This window comes from Lipotes vexillifer, unplaced genomic scaffold (assembly GCF_000442215.2).
Source record: "Lipotes vexillifer unplaced genomic scaffold, Lipotes_vexillifer_v1.1 scaffold137, whole genome shotgun sequence".
In the NCBI taxonomy this organism is placed as follows: Eukaryota; Metazoa; Chordata; class Mammalia; order Artiodactyla; family Lipotidae; genus Lipotes; species Lipotes vexillifer.
The window spans coordinates 1,143,469-1,166,794 of NW_006775780.1; positions in this window are offsets into that span (position 1 = coordinate 1,143,469).

The following is a 23,326-nucleotide window of genomic DNA, read 5'->3' on the forward strand; positions in this document are numbered from 1 at the left end:
AGGAATGCCATTTCTTTCATCTCCTTTTGACTTTATTCTGTTCATATTCATATTTATGGGCTTGTTAAACACCCCTTTTATGAAGAGATTAAAATGGTCAGTATAAAAGAACACAGCCCCTCCAAAAATAGTTTGTTAGGACCTTAGTCTCCAATTTCTAATTTTTCTTTTTTTTTTTAATTTAAGGAATATTATGAAACCAGGAGGAAAAACAAGTCGAAGGGTCATGGAGGCAAGAAATCTTAATTATAAGATCAGATGTTAAAGAAGAGATACTGGAACCAGAAGGTATTGACATATAAAATCAACTTTGTTTCACACAAAAGTAGGAAAGATAGAAACAGATAAGAATGTAACCTCATTCCCTAGTCTGGCCTATATCACCAAGACTCTGAAGCTGTGTTTGAAGGTACCCACTTTTAATGTGGATGATCCTAACTATAGGCCTGTATTCTATTTCATTTTAAGGCCTGAGCGTTGGATGTTCGGTTCTCTTGGGTACAGTTAAGCTTGGCCTGGATGCCTCAAGGCTGTCACTGTGATCCTGCTCTGAGTTTGGAAACAGGAGTGTCTTCCGCACTTGGTAAGGAGGCGGAGGGTGTGTGCTCTACCCTAAGGAGTCCCTGTGCTGACTGACAGGTGTGGCAGCCTTGTCTGGGCTCTGTCCTCGCTTGTCACCTCTGCTACCTCTCCCTGCTTCCTGTGTGTCTGCCTGTGGCGTGCCCTTTCTTATCGTCTAAATGCCTCTTCTGAATGTGAACTTGAACGCAGATGCCAATGTCTGTTACAACTGTGTACGAAGAACATATAAACAAGCCCCTGATGCTAGTCTGAGATGCTTGTCTGAGCAAAATGGATGAGTTTTAGTTTATAGATGTAAGGACATCTCTTTTGTTTCCTCAAAAGCCTTTTGTGCCGAATTCTTCATCTTCTCCCATGTTTGAGAGTGGTTACCTCAGTTACCTGAAATAAGCAAGGTTACTCTGTTGTAACAGATGGAGGGTGTGAGGGAAGGAAGAAAGGAAGATTTAGAAAAGTACTGGGACTATTCTTATATCTTGAAATTATATTTCATTATTGTGAATTTTTAAAAATCTGGTCATGGTTATAAAAGCAATCCATGCTTATTACAAAAACTTAGAAAATAAAGAAAAGCAACAAAAAAATTAACTCATAGCCCCACTTCCCTAGAGACAACAGTTATTAACACTTTAATAACTTGTAACCTTTACAAATAACCTTTAGCGTCTATTTTTTTTTTTTTTTTTTTTTTTTTTTTTTTGGCAAAGCCGTGAGGCTTGTGGGATCTAATTTCCCCAACCAGGGATCAAACTCATGCCCCCTGCAATGGAAGCGTGGAGTCTAAACCACTGGACCACCAGGGAAGTCCCTTGGCTTCTATTCTTAAAGACTCTTCTCATATATAAATTTTCTGTGCTTTTAACACAAAAATGGGATTGTATTGAACCCCCAAGTGGGGTTATATAACCTTCAGTTTTCACTTAATAATGTCATGGAAAGTTGTCCAAACCTATAGGGTTACATATACCTCATTTACTGCTTCCCCATACAGTGCTGGTTTAGCTAATTCATATATGGATATGAATACATATATTTTATCCTGAAACTTTTATAAACTGATCACAGTACTGACAGTACATTTTCAGCATCCATTCTCTGAGGCCACAGGTCCATGCAATGAGCACTGAGGTAAGGTCTTAGCCAGCTCAGCAGGTGTCCTGGAACAGATCACTGTCATTGCCCATGGATCTTCTGTTTCACAGAGCCCCAGACAACTTTTACAGGCTCACATCTGCACCTCTGTGCCTGAGGACTTTCTCTGGAACCGTGGAAAGCTGCTCTGTCCCTGTACACAGCGGGCCAGAAGTCCAGGAAACCAGCACCCCAGAAGCAGCTCTCAACAAGTGATGAACAGAAGTTGTTGTATAAATATACAAGGAGCTCCCTTGCTCCTTGGGTGGGGTAATTCCGAGGCAGGTGTTTCACACTGATTTTGAGAGATTTTAAACTTCAGTTGCCCCCTGTGGTCACTGATTTATAAATACACCTTGTACTGGCTTTCTTCCCTTCCCTGTACGCTTCCCCACCCCCAACCTGTGTTTCCTGGAATCATCTCCCAGATGCACTACTTGCTCTCGACTCCTTGTTTTAGGGTTGCTGCTGAGGAACTTGAAACTAAGCTACATTCTGTTCCATACGCTTTTGGTCATGAAGCCTCGGAGGGCCGTTATACGCTCTCCTGCGGAGGGTAGACTCACTGGTCTGCTAGTGCACCCGCTGCCAGCCCCCCACCCCGGGGACTCTCCTTCTGCCTGTGCTCCTCATGAGCTATCTTCATCCATAACATCTGGTGGACATTCTCCAGGTAATAAGGCTGGTAGTACCACGAAGGTGGAAGTTTATGACTAAGTCAGTGCTGACAGCCACCAGACCCCTGGGGGCGGGAGAAAGCTTTTAAGGAGGTGGGAATGAACAGAAGCTGAGCAGCAGCAGGTCGTCACAGGTTGATGGACACCTTAGGGGAAATGGCCTGGAATTGTGTTAATGGTAATTGGAAGAAACCATGGCCAAAGGTGTGTTATGACTTGAAGAGACCAAAGCAGTGTTGTCAGCGTCCCTGTGTTGTGAACACATCTACGTGTTGACCAGGCTATAACAACCTCATATGACACCTGTTTCCAGGAAGCCATCTCTTAAGCCTGGATATCCTTAACATAATTTTATGGTTAAATTTCTTTTTTTTAAATTGAGGTATAGTTGTTTTACAGTGTTGTGTTAGTTTCAGGTGTACAGCACGGTGATTCAGGTACACATATATTCTTTTACAGATTCTGCTCCCTTACAGGTTATTACAAAATATTGAGTATAGTTCCCTGTGCTATACAGTAGGTCCTTGTTGGTTATCTATTTTACATATAGTAGTGTGTATCTGTTCATCCCAAACTCCTAATTTATCCCTCACCTTCCTTTCCCCTTTGGTATATGATTAAATTTTTAAGCATTGCCTCCTAAGATTTTTCTTAAAACAAAATGTTTATTAAGTCAAACCCATCAACTTTACTCTGACATAAACCCTATAGTTGCTCAACATTGTGAATCCCTTTGTGCCGTGATGCCTCATCTCCTTGCCCTACTTAGGGTGGCAGTGGTGGGTCACGGGGTGGAGAATCTACAGAGGGATGATGGATGGAAGCCACTCCTCCCTCCCAGGAACTGGCCCAAGAAAAGGTTGAACCCAGAAGATAAGCCTTTGTGTGTACAATGAATTTGACTTTAGCTGGTAAATGTGGGAAGGACGGGTGGGTGGGTGAATGTCGTGGGCTACAGGTGGGAGTGAGTGAGCGGGAGGTTGGCAACATACAAGCAATCCTTTTACATTAATATTTATTCTGGGAGAGTTAGAATTCTTAAGCAATACACTGCCTTTCCCCAACACTTCATTTGCGGAAAATTCACAAGGTATTAGCCCAGATGTGTATCATCAGAGACCCACAGGCTAACCAAACTGACCAGGCAGTTTTTCTTTTCCCACACACTGCTGTCTCTGAAGTGTACGGCCACAGGAAGGATTACATCGAAAACTGGCAAGGGCCATCCTCCAAGGCTGCACACTCAGCTTCCAGAAGCCCATCAGCCAAGCCCAGGGTGGTTCTTCGTGACCAGTTGTGGAAAGCGGGAGGGAAAGCAAGCACCGTGGTTTCTCCTTTACATGATAGAGTCCTTGAAGCCCTGAAACCACAGTGGCAAAGCCAGAAAAAGTAGGCGAGGGTTTCTCTACCTCAAACTGCCATGGGGGTTTCACTGATGGTCAACAGAGCTTCAGAAGCTGGAAAGAAAAGAATCTAAACAATTCCTTTACCCTCTGCTGTGGCTACTATCTTGAAGATCCAAAGAGTTGCTCTTAAAATGGCTTTTTCTGGCCTTGGAAAATCCAGCAGTGCTTCAGAGATAAGAGGATATTGTTCTTCTACTCTATTAAGAAAAAAACAAACGTTCTTTTCCGTTCAGAAGTAGTAAGATTTTAATCTTTCCACCCAAGATTTCCCCTCAAACCTGTTAACTACCTGCCTACTCCATCTAGCTAATGCTCACTGTATTCTTCTGGATACACAGACCAAAATTCTTGGGTTCTTTTTTTCACGTATCACAGAATAACAAACCGCCCCAAACCTGAGCAGCTTTGACGACAACTGTTTTATTTGCTCACAACTCTGTCAGTGAGACTTGGCTTCTCTGACTGGTTTTCCTGCTGCTCTCACTGGTAGTCACTGGTATGCTGAACTTAGTTGGAGGGTGAACTGGGGGCTGGACCAACTGAGCTTCCTTCCCCCTAGTCAGCTCAGGGCCTCTCCTTCTGCATGAGGCCTCTCAACATGTTCCTTTCAAGACATGCTGCATCCAGGTTCCCAGCAACACAAAAGCAGAGGCTTATTATTTTATTTTTTTTTTATATTGAGCTGTATGAGCTGTTTATATATTTTGGAGATTAATCCCTTGTCCGATGATTCGTTTGCAAATATTTTCTCCCATTCTGAGGGTTGCCTTTTCGTCTTATTTGTAGTTTCCTTTGTTGTGCAAAAGCTTTTAGGTTTCATTAGGTCCCATTTGCTTATTTTTGTTTTTATTTCCATTACTGTACGAGGTGGATCAAAAAACATCTTGCTGTGATTTATGTCAAAGAGTGTTCTTCCTATGTTCTCTTCTAAGAGTTTCATAGTGTCTGGTCTTATATTTAGGTCTCTAATCCATTTTGAGTTTATTTTTGTGTATGGTGTTAGGGAGTGTTCTAATTTCATTCTTTTACATGGAGCTGTCCAGTTTTCCCAGCACCACTTATTGAAGAGACTGTCTCTTCTCCAGTGTATATCCTGGGCTCCTTTGTCATAGATTAGTTGACCATAGGTGCATGGGTTTATCTCTGGCCTTTCTATCCTGTTTCATTGATCCATATTTCTGTTTTTGTGCCAGTACCATATTGTCTTGATTACTGTAGCTTTGTAATATAGTCTGAAGTCAGGGAGTCTGATTCCTCCAGCTCCATTATTTTCACTCAAGACTGCTTTGGCTATTTGGGGTCTTTTGTGTCTCCATACAAATTTTAAGATTTTTTGTTCTAGTTCTGTGAAAAGTGCCATTGGTAGTTTGATAGGGATTGCATTGAATCTGTAGATTGCTTTGGGTAGTATAGTCATTTTCACAATATTGATTCTTCCTATCCAAGAACAGGGTATATCTCTCCATCTGTTTATGTCATCTTTCATTTCTTTCATCAGTGTCTTATAGTTTTCTGCATACAGGTCTTTCGTCTCCTTAGGTAGGTTTATTCCTAGGTATTTTATTTTTTTTTGTTACAATGGTAAATGGGAGTATTTCCTTAATTGCTCATTCAGATTTTTCATCATTAGTGTATAAGAATGCAAGAGATTTCTGTGCATTAATTTTGTATCCTGCAACTTTACCAAATTCATTGATTAGCTCTAGTAGTTTTCTGGTGGCATCTTTAGGATTCTCTAAAGATGACATGTATAGTATCATGTCATCTGCAAACACTGACAGTTTTACTTCTTCTTTTCCAGTTTGTATTCCTTTTATTTCTTTTTCTTCTATGATTGCCGTGGCTAAAACTTCCAAATCTATGTGGAATAATAGTGGTGAGACTGGACATCCTTGTCTTGCTCCTGATCTTAGAGGAAATGATTTCAGTTTTTCACCATTGAGAATGATGTTTGCTGTGGCTTTGTCATATATGGCCTTTGTTATGTCGAGGTAGGCTCCTTCCATGCCCACTTTTTGGAGAGTTTTTATCATAAGTGGGTGTTGAATTTTGTCAAAAGCTTTTTCTGCATCTATTGAGATGATCATATGGTTTTTATTCTTCAGTTTGTTAATATGGTGTATCACATTGACTGATTTGCATATATGGGAGAATCCTTGCATCCCTGGGATAAATCCCGCTTGATCATGGTGTACGATCCTCTTAATGTGTTGCTGGATTCTGTTTGCTAGTATTTTGTTGAGGGTTTTTGCATCTATATTCATCATTGATATTGGTCTGTAATTTTCTTTTTTTGTAGTATTTTTGTCTTGCTTTGGTATCAGGGTGATGGTGGCCTCTTAGAATGAGATTGGGAGTGTTCCTTCCTCTGCAGTTTTTTGGAAGAGTTTGAGAAGGATGGGTGTTAGCTCTTCTCTAAATGTTTGATAGAATTCACCTGTGAAGCCATCTGGTCCTGGGCTTTTGTTTGTTGGAAGATTTTTAATCACAGTTTCAATTTCAGTGCTTGTGATTGGTCTGTTTATACTTTCTATTTCTTTCTGGTTCAGTCTTGGAAGGTTATACCTTTCTAAGAATTTGTCCATTTCTTCCAGGTTGTCCACTTTATTGGCAAAGAATTGCTTGTCGTAGTCTCTTATTATGCTTTGTATTTCTGCGGTGTCCATTGTAACTTCTTTTTCATTTCTAATTTTGTTGATTTCAGTCCTCTCCCTCTTTTTCTTGATGAGGCTGGCTAAAGGCTTATCAATTTTGTTTATCTTCTCAAAGAACCAGCTTTTAGTTCTATTGAACTTTGCTGTTGTTTTCTTTGTTTCTATTTCATTTATTTCTGCTCTGATCTTTATGATTTCTTTCCTTCTACTAACTTTGGGTTTTGTTTGTTCTTCTTTCTCTAGTTCCCTTAGGTGTAAGGGTAGATTGTTTATTTGAGATTTTTCTTGTTTCTTGAGATAGGCTTTTATTGCTATAAACTTCCCTCTTAGAACTGCTTTTGCTGCATCCCGTAGGTTTTGCATCGTCGTGTTTTCATTGTAATTTGTCTCTAGGTATTTTTTGATTTCCTCTTTGATTTCTTCAGTGAACTCTTTTGTTTGTTTGTTTGTTTGCAGTACGCGGGCCTCTCACTGTTGTGGCCTCTCCCGTTGTGGAGCACAGGCTCCGGTCTCACAGGCTCAGCAGCCATGGCTCGTGGGCCTAGCCTCTCCACGGCATGTGGGATCTTCTGGGACCAGGGCACGAACCCATGTCCCCTGCATTGGCAGGCGGACTCTCAACCACTGCGCCACCAGGGAAGCCTGAACTCTTGGTTATTTAGTAACGTATTGTTTAACCTCCACGTATTTGTGTTTTTTACATTTTTTTCCCTGAAATTGATTTCTAGTCTCATAGCATTGTGGCCAGAAAAGGATACTTGATATAAGTTTTCTTAAATTTACTGAGGCTTGATTTGTGACCCAAGATGTGATCTATCCTGGAGAATGTTCCATGAGCACTCGAGAAGAAAGTGCAATCTGCTGTTTTGGGGTGGAATGTCCTATAAATATCAATTAAATCTATCTGGTCTGTTGTGTCATTTAAAGCTTGTGTTTCCTTTTTAATTTTCTGTTTGGATGATGTGTCCATTGGTGTAAGTGAGGTGTTGAAGTCCCCCACTATTATTGTTATTGTTACTGTCGATTTCCTCTTTTATAGCTGTTAACAGTTGCCTTATGTATTGAGGTCCACCTATGTTGGGTGCATATATATTTATAATTGTTATATCTTCTTCTTGGATTGATCCCTTGATCATTATGTAGTGTCCTTCCTTGCCTCTTGTAACATTCTTTATTTTACAGCCTATTTCATCTGATATGAGTGTTGCTACTCCAGCTTTCTTTTGATTTCCATTTGCATGGAATTTGCTTTTCCATCCCCTCACTTTCAGTCTGTATGTGTCCCTAGATCTGAAGTGGGTCTCTTGTAGACAGCATATATATGGGTCTTGTTTTTGTATCCATTCTGCGAGCCTGTGTGTTTTTGTTGGAACATTTAATCCATTCACATTTAAGGTAATTATTGATATGTATGTTCCTATGACCATTTTCTTAATTGTTTTGGGTTTGTTTTTGTAGGTCCTTTCCTTCTCTTATGTTTCCCACTTACAGAAGTTCCTTTAGGATTTGTTGTAGAGCTGGTTTGGTGGTGCTGAATTCTCTTAGCTTTTGCTTGTCTGTAAAGCTTTTGATTTCTCCATGGAATCTGAATGAGATCCTTGCTGGGTAGAGTAATTTGGGTTGTAGCTTCTTCCCTTTCATCACTTTAAGTATATCATGCCGCTCCCTTCTGGCTTGTAGAGTTTCTGCTGAGAAATCAGCTGTTAACCTTATGGGAGTTCCCTTGTGTGTTATTTGTCATTTTTCCCTTGCTGCTTTCAGTAATTTTTCTTTGTCTTTAATATTTGCCAGTTTGATTGCTTTGTGTCTCGGCGTGTTTCTCCTTGGGTTTATTCTGTATGGGACTGTCTGCCCTGTCTCTCCCACATACTTCTTCTGGCTACAGCAGGGAAAGGTTCTCCACTTTTCAGAGCTCTTGTGATTAGATTGGGCCCAACTAAGCAATCCAAGCAATTCTTGGACTTGGGTGGCTATTTCCTTTCCCATGTTAGGGAAGTTTTCGACTATAATGTCGTCAAATATATTCTCAGGTCTTTTCTCTCTCTCTTTTCCTCCTGGGACCCCTATAATGCGAATGTTGTTGTGTTTCATGTTGTGCCAGAGGTCTCTTAGGCTGTCTTCATTTCTTTTCATTCTTTTCTCTTTATTCTGTTCCACAGCAGTGAATTCCACCATTCTGTATTCCAGGTCACTTATCCATTCTTCTGCCTCAGTTATTCTGCTATTGATTCCTTCTAGTGTAGTTTTCATTTCTGTTATTGTATTGTTCATCTGTGTTTGTTTGTCCTTTAATTCTTCTAGGTCTTTGTTAAACATTTTTTGCATCTTCTCAATCTTTACCTCCATTCCTTTTCTGAGGTCCTGGATCATCTTCACTATCATTATTCTGAATTCTTTTTCTGGAAGGTTGCCTATCTCCACTTCATTTAGTTGTTTTTCTGGGTTTTTATCTTGTTCCTTCATCTGGTACATAGACCCTCTGACTTTTCATTTTGTCTATCTTTCTGTGAATGTGGTTTTTGTTCCACAGGCTGCAGGATTCTAGTTCTTCTTGCTTCTTCTTTCTGCCCTCTGGTGGATGAGGCTGTCTGAGAAGCTTTTGCAAGTTTCCTGATGGAAGGGACTGGTGGTGGGTAGAGCCGGCTGTTGCTCTGGTGTGCAGAGCTCAGTAAAACTTTAATCCACTTGTCTGCTGATGGGTGGGGCTGGGTTCCCTCCATATTGGTTTTTTGGCCTGAGGCGATCCAACACTTGAGCCTACCTGGGCTCTTTGGTGAGCCTAATCATGAACTCTTGGAGGGCTTACACCAAGGAGTACTTCCCAGAACTTCTGCTGCCAAGACACAGCCACCCCCTGCCTCAGCAGGAGACCGTCCGACACTAGCAGGTAAGTCCGGTTTAGTCTCCTATGGGATCACTGCTCCTTCCTCTGGGTCCTGATGCACACACTACTTTGTGTGTGCCCTCCAAGAGTGGAGTCTCTGTTTCCCCCAGTCCTGTTAAAGTCATGCAATCAAATCCCGCTGGCTTCAGAGTCTGATTCTCTAGGAATTCCTCCTCCCATTGCTGGATGCACAGGTTGGGAAGCCTGACGTGGGGCTCAGAACCTTCACTCCAGTTGGTGGACTTCTGGGGTATAAGTGTTCTTCAGTTTGTGAATCACCCACCCAGCAGTTGTGGGATTTGATTTTATTGTGATTGAGTCCCTCCTACCATCTCACTGTGTCTTCTCCTTTGTCTTTGGATGTGGGGTATCCTTTTTGGTGGGTTCCCGTGTCCTCCTGTCGATGACTGTTCAGCAGTTAGCTGTGACCCCATTGCCCTTGCAAGAGAGAGTGAGAGCACATCCTTCTACCCCACCATCTTGAACCAATCTCCTCACTTTCTAATTTACCATGTAACTAACATGTTTGTTTGGTTTATGTGTCTTCTTCCGTGTGAAAGTATGCTCCCTGAAAACAGGGCGTTTTTGTGTTACTCATGCTATCCCTTCAGCACCTGAGATGGTGCCTGGCACATAATAGATCCTCAATAAATATTTTTTAAATGAGAGCTCCTCCTGGTGACATGGAAGAGACAGTGTGAAGCAGTGTAGTAGTTTTCTATTGCTTCCCTAGAAAATTACCACAAGCTTAGCAGCTTAAAGCCACACAAGATTATTGTCCCACAATTCTGTCAGTCAGAAGCCTTTGGTTGATTTCTTTTCTCCATCTCCCACGGGTCAAAATCAAGATGGTGGCAGGGCTACATTCCTTGTGAGAGGTGCCAGGGGAAAGTTTGTTTCCAGCTCATTCAGGTTGTGGGAAGGATTTTGTTCCATGAGGCTAAGAATGAGATCTCCATGTCCTTGCTGGCTGCTGGCTGGAGGTTGTTTTCAGCTTTCACTGATATTCCTTGGCTCCTGGCCCCCTTCCTCCATCTTCAAAGCCAATGACAGCTGGGTTGAGTCCCTCTCATGCTTTGAATCCCTGACTCATCTCCTTAGCCCTGTCTTTCCCACATACTTCTTCTGGCTACAGCAGGGAAAGGTTCTCCACTTTTCAGAGCTCTTGTGATTAGATTGGGCCCAACTAAGCAATCCAAGATAATATCCCCATTGTAAGGTCCATACTGTAATCACATCTGCAAAGTCCCTTTTGTCATGTAAGTGACGTATTACAGGTTATGGGGATTAGAGCATGAGCATCTTTGAGGGCCATTATTCTGCCTTCCAGAAGTGTTAGAAGTGCAGTGAACTGAAGGAAGGATATCAGATGCTGGCCCTGGCATGCTAACCTCCTATGTAGTCTTGAACAAGTCCCCTAAATTCTTGGGGTCACAGTTTCCTAATGTGCCAAATTAAGGATGTTGGATTAAATCAGAGCTCCCTAGAGTTTAGGCTTCCTTAAAAAATAATGGGTCTGGTAATGCTGAGCCACAATGATGCCATAGTTCCTCCAGCCTCCTTCGTATCTTTATATGACCTACTCTGAATACTATGTTTTTCACTTGCTTGTTAAGCAAATGTCTAAAACTTTGATATACTGTATTGAAATAGATGCTCTCAAATATTGCTGGTAGAAGTATGTAATACAGCACTTCTGAGGGCAATTTGGCAATATCTATCAAAATTACATGTGGATTTACCCTCTAAATCAGCAACATACTTCTGGGAATTTATCTTATGACATATGTGCAAGGATATTTGTTGCAGCATGTTTGTAATAGCAGATTATTGGGGATAACCCATACTTATTATAAAGATATTAATTGAACTATGATTTATCCACAGAATGGAGTAGTGTTAAGCTGTTGAAAAGGAAGATGAGTTTCTCTTTTTGATGGCATGGAAAGATCTTCAGGATATATTAGATGAAAAGGGCAAAGCAAAGGTTAGTGTGTATAACATCCTGTCTTTGGGATAGGAATTAGGACAAAGACTATATATAACTATTTTCTTATATTGCATACATAAATTCTGGAAGGATACATAAGGAAGAAAGATTGATATCTATAGGGATAACAACTCTAGGGATGAGGAATGGAGTAAAGAAGAGACTGGATGAGAGAAAACATGTTAATATAACTGATCACCTTCTGCTCTAGTCTCAGGAAGGCCTCTTGCTCTTGGATATGCTCTTCTATTCCCCCCACTTTTTAAAAACTTTTTACTGGAGTATAGTTGCTTTACAATGCTGTGTTAGTTTCTGCTGTACAACAAAGTGAATCAGCTATACGTATACATATATCCCCTCTTTTTTGGATTTCCTTCCCATTTAGGTCACCACAGAGCATTGAGTAGAGTTCCCTGTGCTATACAGTTCTCATTAGTTATCAATTTTATACATAGTATCAATAGTGTATATATGTCAATCCCATTCTCCCAATTCATCCCACACCCCTTCCCCCCCACCCCGCCCCGGTATCCATACGTCCGTTCTCTAGGCATTTGAGTGAGAATTACCATTTGTGACCTGGCCTCATCCAGCTCCCCTGCTCAGGACTGCTCCTGAGCAGCTGTCCAAATCAGATGCCCTGGCCAGACCAGAATCCTTACCAGAGGCAAAGAGTGGATTCAGAGTCAATTACCAAAAATCTCTTCCATTGCCTCAGTGTCTGGTCATATTTTCCATGTTTTACTTTAATTTCATTTGATTCATGGTTACAGTTAGGGGCTGATGGTAGCTGGTTGACTCCAAAAACATGAAACTATTATTTAGGGCAATACTGGCTTCAAGATAGATAACCCCCCAGATCTCAAAGTCTAAATATGATAAAGCTTTCTTGCACAGATGAAGTCTAAGTGGCAGCCATCCTCCAAACAGTGATTCAGGAACTGAGGTCCTTCCATCCTTTGGCTCCAAAGTATTTCATGCGTGGCTTTCAAGGTCTCTGCAGAAAGGGTAAGAGAGAGGCTCATGTCTAGAAGAGTAGACATGAGAAGAAAGGGTTGGGGCACGTGAAGCAGCAGGAAATGTGAATGTGAGTATCTGAGCAAGTGTCTTCACTGGAGCTCAAGGACTACACGTCTTTCATCTCTTCTATTTTTTAAGGCCGTTCTTATAAGGATATTGATTTCTGCATTTGGAGTCTTAAAACTTCATAGCTAGACAAGGCAGCAAAGATCACTTAGTAATTACCAACATTTGATATTTTAAAAGTACTCAGAAAGAGAATGTGATGTGCTCCAAATCACAGGGGAAATATACTTCACCAAAATAGTGTAGGCATTTCACAAATCAAATAAGCAATCAAACAACGGCAAAAGCAAGCCCCAGAGAGGGGAGAGAGAAATCAGTAAGCAGAGTTGCTATATCAACTAAAATGTCCAGTTTTCAACAATTAATTACAAGACAGCAAAAAGGATAGGTACATGTGACCTAGGCTTGGAGGGAAATGAGCAACAGAAACTATCTCAGAGGAGGGCCAGATGTCAGATTTAACAAAGACTTTAAAGTAGCCATCACAAATATTGTTGTGGACTGAACATTTGTGTCTCTGCACCAAATCCAAAATTTGAAATCCTAGTCTCTAATGGTGATGATAGTAAGAGGTGGAGCCTTTGGGAGATAGTTCGGTCATGAGAGTGAAGCAATCATGAGTGGGATTAATGCTCTTATAAGAAACCTGAGAGAACTAGTTTCCTCTCTCTGCTCTTTGCCATTTGAAGGCACAGCAATAAGACAGACATCTGCAAACCAGGAAGAGGGCTCTCAACAGAATCCAGTCATGCTGGCACCTGATCTTGGACTTCTCAGCCTTCAGAATGGTTAGAAATAAATGTTTGTTGTTTAAGCCACCCAAGACAGAAATGCTCAAATAACTAAAGGAAACCATGCTTGAAGTAGTAAAGTGAGGTATGAAGACAATATCTCATGGAATAGATAATATCAATAAAGAGAGAGTAATTATAAAAAAGAACCGAATGGAAATTCTGGAGTTGAAAAGTACAATGACTGAAATTTTAAAAAATATATATTAGAGGAGCTCAACAGTAGATTTGAACTAGCAGAAAAAAGAACTAGCAAATTTGATAGATCGATAGAGATTAGATAATGTGGGGGACAGAGAGAAAATAAAATGAAGAGTAAAGATCCTCAAGGAAATGTGGGACACCTTTAAGTTCACCTGTGTATGCATAGTGGAAGTATTTGAAGGAGAGGAGAAAGAGAAAGAAGAAGGAAAAATGTTTGAAGAAATAGCAGCTAAAAACTTCTCAAATTTGCTGAAAAACTTTGATCTACACACTCAGGAGTCTCATCGAACTTCAAGTAGGATAAATGCAAAGAGATCCACAAATAGACACATCATGATAAAAGTGCTGAAAGCCAAAGACAAGGAGAACACCTTGAAAACAAGAGAAAACTGAATCATCTCTTATAAGGGAACCCCCAGAAAATTAATGGCTGATTTTTTATCAGAAACCATAGAGGCCAGGAGGCAGTGGAACAGCATATTCAAAGTGCTTAAATAAAAGCTCTTAACAAGAATCTTATACCCAGCAAAATTATCTTTCAAAAATGAAGGTAAAATTAAGATATTTCCAAGTAAACTAGAGAGAGACAGAGAGAGAGAGAGAATTTGTTGCTAGCAGACTAGCTTTACAACAAATATTAATGGAAGTCCTTCAGACTGAAAGCAAGTAAAGCCAGATGGAAATTGGAATCCACACAGAAAAACAAAGAGCGTCAGTAAAGGTGATCATGTATTTATAAAATACAGTATAAGTGCATATTTTTTCCTTTCTTCTATTACCTAATTTAAAAAGCAAGTGTATAAAATAGTATGTAAGTAAGTGCATTGTTGGACCTAGAATGTATAATGTAATATATTTGACAGCACAAAGGATATGAGTGGGAGCAGAGTTATATTGGAGTAAGAAAATGAAACCCGATGGTAACTTGAACCCACAGGAACAAATAAGGAGAACCGAAATGGGTAAATAAGAAAGTAAACATAGCAAATGTACAAATATACACTTGCTCTTCTTTCTTATTGCAGCTTCTTTAATAGATATAAAATTATATTACATAATAATTATAATGATGAATTGCATTTGCAACATCTATAGATGTAATATGTATGATAATAATAGCACAAAAAGGGAGTTTGGTAAATAGAGCTATATAGGAGTAGTCTATTTCTTGTTGGAATTATGTTAGAATAAATTTGAAGTTGATTCTTATAAGATATATATGGTAAACCCTAGACCAACCACTAAAAAAATAATGAAATAAATAATGAAAAAGATCATTAAAGGAATTAAAATGTTACACTAGAAATAGTCACTGAATGCAGAATAAAGTAGTAACTTTGCTGTACACCTGAAACAGTGTAAATCAACTGTACTTCAATTAAAAAAAAGAATAAAGCAGTAAATGAGGAACAAAGGAACAAAACAGACAGAAAACATACAGAAAACAAAAAAATTAAATGGCAAATATAGATTTAACTATATCAGTAATAACATTGGACAGCTCAATATTAAAAAGACAAACAACGCAATCAAAAAATGGGCAGATGACCTAAATAGACGTTTCTCCAAAGAAGACATACAGATGGCCAAGAAGCACATGAAAAGCTGCTCAACATCACTAATTATTAGAGAAATGCAAATCAAAACCACAATGAGGTATCACCTCACACCAGTTAGAATGGGCATCATCAGAAAATCTACAAAGAACAAATGCTGGAGAGGGTGTGGAGAAAAGGGAACCCTCTTGCACTGTTGGTGGGAATGCAAATTGATACAGCCACTATGGAGAACAGTATGGAGGTTCCTTAAGAAACTAAAAATACAATTATCATATGACCCAGCAATCCCACTACTGGGCATATACCCAGAGAAAACCATAGTTCAAAAAGACACATGCACCCCAATGTTCATTGCAGCAGTGTTTACGATAGCCAGGACATGGAAGCAACCTAAATGCCCATCAACAGATGAATGGATAAAGAAGGTGTGGTACATATACACAATGGAATATTGCTCAGCCATAAAAAAGGAATTAAATTGGGTCATTTGTAGAGACGTGGATGGATCTAGAGACTGTCGTACAGAGTGAAGTAAGTCAGAAAGAGAAAAACAAATATCATATATTAATGCATATATGTGGAACTTAGAAAAATGGTACAGATGAACCAGTTTGCAGGACAGAAATAGAGGCACAGATGTAGAGAACAACATATGGACACCAAGGGGAGAAAGTGGCGGGGGGGTGGGTGGTGGTGGTGTGATGAATTGGGAGATTGGGATTGACATATATACACTAATATGTATAAAATGGATAACTAATAAGAACCTGCTGTATAAAAAAACATTTAAAAAATAGCATTAGATGTTATATTAGTCAGGGTTCTCCAGAGAAATAGAACCAGTAGGCTAGCGCATATCTGTGAAAATTATTTTTCATAAGGATCTGGCTCACACAATTATGGAGGCTGACAAGTTCAAATCTGCAATGTGGGCTGGCAGACTTGAGACCCATGAGCCCCGGTGGTGCAGTGCTAGTCTGAAGGCCAGCAGCTTGGAGACCAAGCAGAGTCAATGGTGCAGACGAAGTCTGAAGGAAGTCTGCCAGGGAATTCTCTCTTGCTTGGGGAGATCAGTCTTTTTTGTCCAATTCAAGACTTCAACTGATTGGGTGTGGTCCACCCACATTATGAAGGATAATCTGCTTTACTCAGCGTTCACCAATTTAAATGTTAATCTCATCCAAAACTTTGCCTTTCAAGGTAACACATAAAATTAACCATCACAGATGTGAATGGATTAAACAATCTAATCAAAAGGCTGAGATTGTCAGACTGACCTGAAAAACAAGATCTGATTATCTGCTGTCTACAGGAGACATACTTTAGATCCAAATATACAAATAGGTTAAAAGTAAAAGGATAGACTAAGATATATCATGCAAACAGCAATCACAATGCTCTGAAGCTAGATTGGTTATAATATTGTCTAATATTATTGTCAATAATAGTATTAGACAAAATATACTTTAAAACAAAATATGTTATTAGAGATAAAGAGGGGAATTTTATAATGATAAAGGACTCAATCCATTAGTTTATAAAAATTATAAACATACCTGCACATAACAGCAGACCCTGAAAATACATGCAGTAAATCTGACACAATTGAGAGGAGAAGTAGACAATACGATTAGAGTCAGAGACTTCAATACCCCATTTTCAATATGGGATAGAACAACTAAGCAGAAGATCAACACAACAGAAATAAAACAGAACAACTTTATTTCAACAGAAATAAAAGACTCAAATAACACTATACGCAATGTGCACCTAACAGACATTTTTAGAACACTGTACCCAGCAATAGTAGAATACACACTCTTCTCAAATGCACATGAAACGTTCTTCAGGATAAACCTTATGCTTGGCCATATGTAGATGGCTGTCTTCTCTCTGTCTTCCCCTGTGAATATCTGTGTCCTAAGCTCCTCTTCCTATAAGGACATTAGTCATATTGGATTAGAGCCCTCCCATATGACCTTATTTTACCTTAATCAATTTTAAAGCTCCTATCTCCAAATGCAGTCACTTTCTGAGGTACTGGGGGTGAGGGCTTTGACTTATGAATGAATGTTGTGGGGAACAATTCAACACATAAGACATTATAAATAAATGTTTGCTTGTTTGAGTGAGGACCCCTTGTAAAGGAAAAAAAATCATTGTTCCCTGGCGTTAATGTAAATTATTTTAAAATAATGCCACTTGTATAAACATAAAACTAGGTAGAAAATTCTTATGTGTATAGTCTTTTATAATCATAATCCCAGTAGATTTACAAATGAATACAACAAAATCCAAAATCAATAAAGTTCACATTAACAATAAGATAATGAATTATATTACATTGTTTTTTGTTATTGTTTTACCTTAAGTCCTTATTTAACTTTGGTTATTGTGGTTTCTAGTTCTAAAATTTCCATGTGTTTTTTCTTTTTATCTTGTTTCTTTGCTGAGACTTTCTATTTTTTATTCATTTGTTTCAAGCATATTCCTAGTTGCTTGTTGAAGCATGTTTATAATAGATTCTTTAAAATCTTTGTCAGACAATCCTAACATCTTGGTGTTGGCATTTGTTGACTGTCTTGTGTCATTCAAGTTGAGATCTTCCTGATTCTTGGTATGAGTGGTGTTTGATTGAAACCTGGGTATTTGGGATATTATGTTATGAGTCTCTGGATCTTATTTAAATCTTGTCTTTTAGCAGGCCTCCCCTGACACCACTCTGGAGGGAGAAGGGGAGCACTCCCTTATTACTTGCCAGATAGAAGTGGAAAAGTCCAGGTTCTCCACTCAACTGCATTGACACCCATGGGAGAGCAGCTCCTTATTACTGCTCGGTGGGGATGAGAGTTCAGGCTCCCACTAGGTTTTTGCAGACACCATGCCAGCTAGGATGGGAAGGGGTACTTTGTCTTTACTCCCTAGAGGAGATGAAAGTCTCTAGTGCCTGCCTGGCCTTCTCTGACACCACTTGGCAGAGGGGGTATTGGGACAGCTGTCACAGCCTGATATGGGTGGAAATCTAGGCTCTCCCCTTGACCTTCACTGGAAGGAGTGGGATTGGAGATGCAGACTTTTAACCTGTGATGTTTGGCTGGAATAGAGCAGTTATTGTCTAAACGTTTCCTGTTTTGCTAGACTGCCCCTTTTCTGGTCCATTGGAACTGAGAGAGCAGACTTTTCTTGGGGCTCGTTTTGTCTGTGCCCATTGGTGTTTCTGTCTCCAGTACCCAGTCTGGACACATGAGGTAAAGTGAAAACCTGGCCAACTCATGCCATGTTGTTCTTCAGGACCCCAGGTCCCTAACTGGTCTGACTTCTTTTCTCCACCTTTCCAACTTTTCTTATTTTTTTTATACATAATTTCCCATGTTTTTTTAGCTGTACTTAGTGGAAGAAATAGGGGAAAGTACTACTCCATTTTTCTAGAAGCAGAAGCACTGATTTTTATTATAGAAGCATTTATTTGGAAACTGAATATTTCACTAGTTGACTTGATTCTCTTGCTTTTGAACTTGATAGCCATCATCTGAGTTACCAACATTATTGGCTTTATACTTCCTTTGGATAATGAACTTGTCTTTAACTACCTACCCATTATTCTTCTAGCCAATCCACTTAAAAGACACCCTGGGAAATTATGATGTAGGTATTTCATGAAAAATTCCTAGTTGAGAGTTGACCACTCACTGCATTTACTGCTGACAAAGATTGATGCATAGACCGCTCTATGTACCATCTCTGGTCAACCCTAAACAATAAAGGTAATACCACTCCGGCTATTGTTTACCCGCAACGTACCTGATTATGCCTCAGTCCTCCCACTTTCGTTTTTCCAGCTACGCAAAATCTTTCACCATTACTACAACCTCAAATACAAATGCAAATGAAGTTGCCTTTCGTGAATTAGTTGCAGGGTGACCCTGAATATGTTTGTATTAATTTATTTTAGTTTGTCATCAAAATGAAAAAATTTTTAATTGCAAAATTCATTGAATTCATGGGTTCTGGAGGCTATATCTATGAATTCACAAGAGCCCACAAACTCTAGTTTGAGAAACTTAGGGCTTGATTATTTCCAAATCTAGCTGGTTAATGAGAAGAGTTACGATGTACTGCAAGCTAGCCTTCAGGTGGCTGTTAAATATTGGGGCACATGAATGGGGGAAAGGGACAGGCAGGCACCATCTGGCTGGTGGAGGAATGATGATGATGATATGTCTGTGTCATTCGCTGACAATCCTCCTCTGTATCCCTGGACACTATCATTTCCAGTGTGATTCAGCTGATTTCCAAATACCAGTGTCTGCATCTCTGTGCCCAAGGGCTCTCTCCAAAACTACATGTGGCAGGCCAGAACTGCCAGGGAATTAACACTTCCTGGAGGAGCCCTCAGCTCATGATTCTCAGGATATTGGGGTATGCATCCTCACTCTGGAGTGGGATATCGTTGAGGCTTGTGTTTGCACCATTGCCCAGAATGTCCATTTGGTATTTCCAGTTTCCCACAGTGGTGACTTCCTCGCTAATACATCCTTTATTGGCTGCCTTCTCTTCCTGTCTCATATCCCCACCCTCAGTGTTTCCTGTACCTCCCAAATAAAGTCCTTGCACTCAAATTCTTATCTCAGGGTTTGCTTCTGGTAGAAAAGCACTTTTACTTATGATACCTCGTTTGACCCATACAACAACTCTGGATGATAGGAAGTTATATTACTCAAGAACTGTGACGGAATGTGAGCCCCATATTCTGTTTTGTTCTTTCATGTGTCCCAAGAACAGCACCTGGCACATTACAGATGCTCAATAAATAATTGATGAATAAATGAAGAAACTGATGCTCCTTTAAGTAATTTGATCAAGTTGCCGGTGAGAGAGCCAGGACTCCAAACACAGTGCTCTCTGCACTCTACACTCAGGGTACTGTTCCTACCCATGTCTCCGATCATGGTTTGTGGAGGAACTTAAAGATGATTTAAATATGCCAGTATCATCAGCCGATTCTAAACCATAGCAATGTCAATGTTTTCAGGGTTGGTGGAATTGATCTGTTAGTGAAAATATTAAAGATATTTATGGCTCGAAATGCCAAGTCTGCTTGGTGATATCATACAGACATTTTGGATCACATCATTCCCACGGTGGCCCTCTGGAGCAACACAGCCCCATAAAATAGAGGCAACTAGTCTTTTTCAGCTCCAAAATAGTTAAACACATCCTATTCCAATCCTTGTTTTTATGTTCTCCTCATCAGTGGTGTGAACATCTTAAAGTCACTTCACTTGAAGGAACCTCATTCTTTAATACTCTAATTTGAGCTTAAAAAATCATTTTATACCTCCTTTATGCATTCTAATGAGTCCTGTAATAAATGGACATTTGTAGGTAAAGCGATATGCAGGAGTAGAAACAACAAAAAAAATATCCATTGCAGTTAGCTATTAGATTAGATACTAACTCATTAATCAAATTTTACTTAAATCCTGCATCTTCCCCCAAATGAATGGTTATTCTGTGAAACCATTTTGATTCCCGGGCACTGCTTTCCCTAAACTCCTTAGAGTCATCAGACACATTAAAGGGTATCCGATTTCATTGGTCTAAGCTGAGTGATCGCAATTCATCAAGGCATGAAAAGTCTGTCCAGTCTTGTGGAATATCATTAAATGGTTCAAGGACGTTTCTAATCTTAATGATGGCCAAGGGGGAACAACTATTATGATGATGAATGGGAATGAATATCTGGAGAAAGTTCAAGGCATGTTATACTTACAAAGACTAATACGCGTTGTTTATCTAAATCATCCAACTGATTAAAGAGACACACAAAGCCCAAGACAGTTAAAAGCAGAGAACCAAATAGGGTTTGACCTACCCTGGTATATTTATCGCTGACCATGTCATGCGTGTAAAATGTATTGCTCCACCAAGATACTGTGTATATAAATTGGGAGGGTCTTTTGAGACTGATGTTGAGTAACATAGGCTGTCCAGTTTATTGCCTGGCTAAATATTTATATAAAATGAGTTCATTGATAGTGGGGAAGCCTCCATAAAAGGAGTCTTTCAATGTTACTAACTGGCTAGCTACAACGCCCATGGCTTAGCAAGAGCTAGGTGGTGGTAACTTAGGTACTTTTGCTCCTAAAACCAATTCCTGAGCAGCTTAGTGTTTTTAATCCCTGACCTGAGTTAAACATTTTTGTGTGTATGGAGCCAAGTAAGGCACTACCCTCTTGGTTCTAAGAGCAGTTCAGAATCTGCAAGAAAAGGGAAAATGCTTTTCGGTACACATCCAGAAGAAGAATGCTCTTTGGAGCCACCTCTTGCTGGGAGAACATGGCTATCAAATGCATACCATTTTTAGCACAGGGCAGTCAGTGCTGGGTTAAATGAGGGAAGACTCATTTCATATCATAAAGGCCAGAGAAAAAAATCTCTTACGCAGGGGGACTTTGTCTTGGCTGACCTTTCCCTCGGCAGGAGGAGGAAAAAATCAACCATATAGGTGGCTGGGAGGATGTTGGGCCATGATCCAAAGACTTAATCATAGTAAATATCTTTTCAGTAGTTCTGGGAGAGGTAGGTTATAGGGCTGAAATAGTGCAGCCATTGCTTAAAGGATTGTTTAAAGATAAGCTGGAACAGTACAAGACTTAGAATTAAAGACTTTCTTCACTTGAAATCTGACACACCTCGTACTTCTGGTTTTCCTCATACCTCCCTGGTTTCTCTTTCTCTGTATTCTTTCATGGTTTCTCTTCACTTCCTGTCCTCTGAACATTGGTGGTCTCAGGGCTTGGTTCTCAGCCCTCTTGTCTCCATAGATGATCTTACTGAGTCTGACGGCTTTAAATATCATGCCTCCCAAATCTCCAGCCTGAACTGCACCTGAACTCCAGACTATTGACTTGCATCTCTACTGTGACTTCTAATAAAGCATTTTCAGAATATGTCCAAACCTTTAGTTTCTGTCTCTCCATCCCCTGACACCCTCCCCCAGAATTCACCATTTCAGTTGAAATTGTTCTCATTTACTCAGCTGCTGTGTTAAAAATCTAGAAGTTGTCTGCTTGTTTTCTTACCTCCACAAAATATATTCTGAACTGCAGCATAAGGAGTAGGCTAACTTAGAAAGATGCACTCTAATTTGGTCTTGGGAGATGTAGTAGGTAGGGCATCTGATGAACAGCAAACTACTCCAGGTCACTTCACGTTCTTTTTTCTCTTGATGGGCATAGGTATTTCAGCAGAGATGCCAAATTGGCCCATCTCAGGGTTCAGATATGTAGACTTCAAATCCTGGGTCTTTGTTTTCAAAACTAGGAGTTTCAGTCCAGATCTATTAAGCTCACAGGCAGGAATACAGGGCAAATTGTTGTATGTCAAGTGAACCTTTGTTATCTTTGGTTACTGTAGGCCCAAAAGATGTGAGGAGAATTGAAAAGACCAAATCAGCACCTGCCCCTCCCACAATGGCCATGGCACTATTCATCTCCATCTTCTGGCATCTTTTCTTCCCTAAGGAATTGTCTCCCCTTCTTAACCTCACTTCATTCTCAGCTCACTGCTGTTGAGAAGACATGGCCCATCCTCTTCAGACTCCCAGACTAGCATTTTCGTGTTTCTTACTTCATTTTTCATAATCAAACATTTTATAATGAAGAAATGGAATTCTTTACTTAAATGATGATGAAAAACATTTCTTTCTTATTAAAGGAACTAGAAAAGTAGTACATTGATATACTAGAAAATTTTTAAAATACGGACAAAGAAAAAAATTAAATTTCCTATAGTCCCATCACTGAGAAATAATCACAACTGTTAACATTTTTTAAAGGTTTTCCTTTCATTTTTTTTCAGTGCATTTATATTCAGGATAAAAAATTGTCCCAAATCTTATCTGCAGTGGAACTTTTTTGTGAGTTATTATACACACAACTTCTCATGGGAAGAAACTGGCATTCGTAGTAAATTGCATGAGCAATTTTCTGATGGATTCTGATGGGATTGAGAAACATCCTCCCAGTTGACTTTCAGCTGACTGTCAGTAAATATTCTACAGATCTTTAACTAGACATTTTTTTCTTTTTGTATCTGGTCATAACAATGATTATCGAACCATTTCTTTTCTTATAAAATGTCTGCATTAAGAATAAATCCTTGAACTAGCCTGCTGTAGTTCCTTTTCCTGCAGCAAGATTGTCATAAAACTTTGGCATATGCTCTTAACCAAATTATCTAAAAAAGTTTTTTTTTTTTTAATTACCATACATGAGACTTTGTTGCTTTGTAATAAGAATAAATTATTTTAACACCAATTATATATTCCCCAAATGCTCTGCCTCAAAAATCTGGATGT